Raw genomic sequence first — 4,741 nt, forward strand, 5'->3', positions numbered from 1 at the left:
TTCCATGATTTCTCCACTTTGCATGCTTTTCTCTCCATTCCTTTGATTCATTCGTAGCCTTTTCAACCTAAAATCGCTAACACACACATCAAGGAATCTAGTGGAACAAAGTTGAATTAAAATTAACCAATTAAGGACCTAAAAAGCATCTTTTCACTCTTAAGTGCAAATTAGGGAGAGTATATAACACCATGCTATTTGGGTGAATAAATGTGGGAAAAGGGTGATAAAATCTCCTAAATTAAGCATAGAATGCACCACCAAATAGTGGTGCGTCAACCGTTTTAACAAAAATAATAATCTTAACTGCTCAAGATGGATTCAAAATTTAGAAGTTTTAATTTGAAAATATAAATGTGAAATTTGATTTCAGTGAATTATTCTGAGTTGGAAAATGTTTTTCTTTCGAAATTTTTTTTTTAAAAATGCATATTGCCGCTTAAGTTGGCAGTACTGGCTTTAGTTTGTCCAGTGCCGCATATTTTGAAAAATAATATTTTGAAGATTGATTTATTATTTTGAAAGGACAAAAATAATTTAAAATTTAAAACGGGGCATTAATCTTAAAGGTTTTTGCCCAAAGTGGGCCAAACGGGCTAAAAATGCTAACGGGTTGGACCGGACTCAAACCAAGCCCAAGGCCCAACATATATAAGCTCATTTAATGAGCTTTTTAGCTCATTTCTTCCCCCCAAAAGAGAGAGAGCCGCGGTTTTTGATGAGAGGAGAAGAGGGGAGTGGTTGCTATTCACCTCCACCTTCCGGGAGCCAAAACTTTTGATCCGGATCTCCGATTGACGAGCCGTTTGCGGCCATGCAAAGCTCTCGACGAGTTCTTCCTTTCTATCTAAAGAAATTATGTATGATCTCATGTCTCCATCCCGAGTTTCCAGCCCTAGATTCTGCACGTTTTTATGTTTGGTTTTTGAATAGATTTTGTGGTTTTGGTTGTTTAGGTGATCTCTAGTAGCGGGTAATTACCCCTAATCTCATTGGATAAGGTAAGGTTTCACTAAACCCTTGTGTTTAGTTATTTTGTGTATCTTAGGTTTTGATTTTAGGTGATATATGTGTTGTTAGTTTGAGCTTTGGTGTTGTTGAAGTTGGTTGAGGCTTTGGATCAAGCTTGGTGGCTTCGTTTTGGTGTTTGGTGCATTTGGAAATCAGTCAAGGTATGGTTTCGGTTTTTTTTATGTAATATGTAATGTTTCTGGACACTTAGGCTAGTGACCCATAGAATAGGATTGAATTAAATTGGTTGTTGGAATTGTTGTATGATGATGTATGAGGATTTGATGATTTGAGTTGTTGATGAATTGAAATATTGATGTTGATAGTATGGTATTGAGGATTGAGATTGAAATTGATTATGATGATTGTTGGAAATGGTGGAATGGAATTTGATTAATGTGTTGATTTGAAAAAATGAATGTATTGTTATGTATTTGATAATGGAAATTGATGAATGTGGTTGGTGAAGGAATGATTATAGTGTTATATATTTGATATTTGAGGTTGAAGATATTGAAAGGTAAGTTATGAGGTAAATTGGAGTTGGTATGGTTTTGCTCTGATTTTGGTTGACATATTTTGAAAGTTGAGGTTTGGTAAAATTCTGCGTAATCTATTTTCTGACAGCAGCTTCGAACGCTTTTTGGAAATGATCTAACCATCACAATTAAATGGGATTAATTTTTTTCGAATATTTTTTATGTGTAGAAAATTCCTGGAAATTTTGGTTAAAGTTTAACGGTTAGATTACGAGATATAAATTTTTGAAATTTGTTACTTCAAAGCTGATTTTCTGCTGCTACATAATCAAACCAGCAACTTTCGAAGCCTATATCTCCCAATCCTGACCATAATTTTGCGTGGGACCAAAGAACATTGAGAATCTCACTATTTTCTTGTTTGTGTCAAAATTTCAGACTATTATAAATTTTGTAGAAGGAGTTGTGCTCGTTTTAAAAATAGAGCTCTTAGCTATTTTGACAGCAAAACTAGTTTTTGAAAGTATACTTGTAATCAGTATAACTCTCTTCATAAAAATGATTTTTCTATGAGACTTTGACTGATGTAAAGAACTATGAGTCTAGTTTATTTCTGGAAAATTTCAGATAAATCAAATGAAAATATGATTTTTGGTGGATTTTCTAAGAACAGGGTAGCTTGCTGTCTTGGTGTAGAGATTACAAACATAAAATCAGTTTTTGCAAGGGAAATGGTTTTCCTTTTTATTGTATTCAACTAAACTATTTCAACTGGGTTTGAATCTATAGGATACTTCCGTTATGAGTCTAGAGACGGAGATTTTGGCTTGTAAACTTCTGTAACACCTATTTAAGACTTTTTGGCTTGTTTTTGGATGTTAAATGTGGAGAAGGTCTTGGGTGGTTTATTTGGGTTTTACTTTAAAAATTTAGCAAACGGAGGTTTAGGTTTCTGGTGTATTGAGGATGAGTTTGGATGAGAGAGAAGGAAGAATAGCGAACTTGGTGATTACTGACAGTGACTTGAGAAATTGATGAACTAATGAGTTCGAAATGGAATTAAGAACTGACATTGGATATGGAAGGAAAGTGTGCAGGGCTTATAACCCTGGCGTAGCAGGTTTCTCTGCTGCATGAGTAAATGTTGTTGAAAGTAATTTGAGATGAGAAATGGTGATGTTTGATGATGATTTGAGGATGAAGTTATTGGATTGTTGATAGTGTGCGGAGCCTATATCTCTGGCGTGGTAGATTGCTCTGCTGCATGACCAGTTGTTGTTGAAAGTGTGCGGAGCCTATATCTCCGGCGTGACAGATTGTTCTGTTGCATGACTAGTTTTGTTGAGAGTGTGCGGGGCCTATATCCCCGGCGTAGCAGATAGTTCTGTGGCATGATTTGTTGTGGTTATTTCCTTCTCTGCTGTAGAAAGTGTGCGGGGCCTATATCCCTGGCGTAGTAGACTCCCTACTACATGAGTGTGCAGGGCACTATATCCCTGGCGTAGCAGAAGAGCTACTGCATGAGTGTGCAGGGCACTATATCCCTAGCGTGACAGAAAAGGCTACATCCGGGAGGATGTGTAGGGTTGGAATTTATGGACCGACAAGTGATATCACGAGCCAATAGGACAGGTATTCATCATGTGCATCTACTATGTGTTTTGTTTGCTTTGCCTAATTGCATCTCTTGCCTAAATGAATAATATGCTTATTTTCTAGTTGTTCTTCTTGCTGTACATGTATATTATTTGTGTTTTACTTGCTTGCATTAATTGTGATTGTCTGGTGCTGAGGAGGTTAAGTAGGCGGTGGCGATGGAATCGCATGGAGGTTAGGGTGGTGAAGGTTGTGGGATACAGCGGTGTGATTAGTATTAGTTAGAATTTTCCTAAGTTTAGTTAACCCTGTTTATGGTTTATGGCTTAATTTATTTATTTTGTTCTAAGCTTGAATATCCGTATGTGATGTGAAGTTCTAGGATTTCCTTTGGCGTCCCGGAGCCTTACATCTTACATCATTGGGCACTGTTACCATACTGAGAACATCCGGTTCTCATTCCATACTTTGTTGTTGTTTTTCAGATGCAGGTCGTAATCTACTTCGGTGAGATTGCGGATATGGTGACAGAGCGGAGTATGGTTCGTTCCTTGTTTATTTCTATTTTACTTTCGTCATAGTATTCTCTCACCTTTTGTATATTTATCTTTATGGCCTTAAAGGCTTATTTGAGAGATAGGTTGTATAAGCTGTTTTAATTCTAAAATTCTGTATCTTTCTATTTGTAACTAGTCAGCTTAAACTCCGCAAGCTGCGACTAGTTCTCTATGAATATTATATTATTATGTTTATATATGTTTTATTCTCTTATACCTATACCTTGTATCTTATGTGTTAGCTTCGTGTGAGTGTTTCACACTTTTGTAATTCTGTCTTTGAACTTAATCCTTCATCAGCTTCTAAAATATATTATTCCCTTCTATATAAAAATATGTATAAGCCTTAGGACTATCGTAACCTCTGATTAACCTTTGCTTTACGGTTAGAGATAAGGCTTAGGGTAATTAGGGTGTTACAAATAATATTTTGGAATCAAGGAAAGTCTTCGTTTATTGGTAGTTTCTTTTGGCCTTTTGGAGCTTGATACAATGTATTATTGCTCTATTTGTTTGTCACATGAGATGATTTATGACAGCATAGTATAATTTTGTGATTTATGTTGCTTTCTCACTGAATATTGGGTATATAATTATGGACTAATAGTGAAATGGTATCTAAGATCAAACGCTTTGAATTGATTGCTAATGTGTTGTTATCTAACCATCAGAATAATCAATCTAACTCAAAGTTCTATTTTTAGACACTAATTGGAGGTGTGAATCTCTTGGAGATCAAATTAATAGACTTGTAAATTTTTTTAAGATTTGTTATCATTATTCCTTGACTAGTGTTTATATGTATATATATCAAGTACATAATAAAAATAAGTTAAATAATACATTTGCCAATGAGTTATAGCTCAAATGACAATTAATTTTTAATATGCACAATAAGGGTATGTGTATATATACAGAAGCACATACACGCGTGAAGTGTCTGTATAATATTGTCACTTATTTTTATAACTCATCTTTAAATGCTTTTTATTAAGTACAAATTATTGTTCTTTTTCTTAATTAAATAAGTTTTAATTCTCTCTTTATTATATTTTATAATTTATATTAATAATTTAAATTTAAAATTCAGAGTTTAAA

Source organism: Arachis ipaensis, chromosome B04 (genome assembly GCF_000816755.2).
Source record: "Arachis ipaensis cultivar K30076 chromosome B04, Araip1.1, whole genome shotgun sequence".
Taxonomy (NCBI): domain Eukaryota; kingdom Viridiplantae; phylum Streptophyta; class Magnoliopsida; order Fabales; family Fabaceae; genus Arachis; species Arachis ipaensis.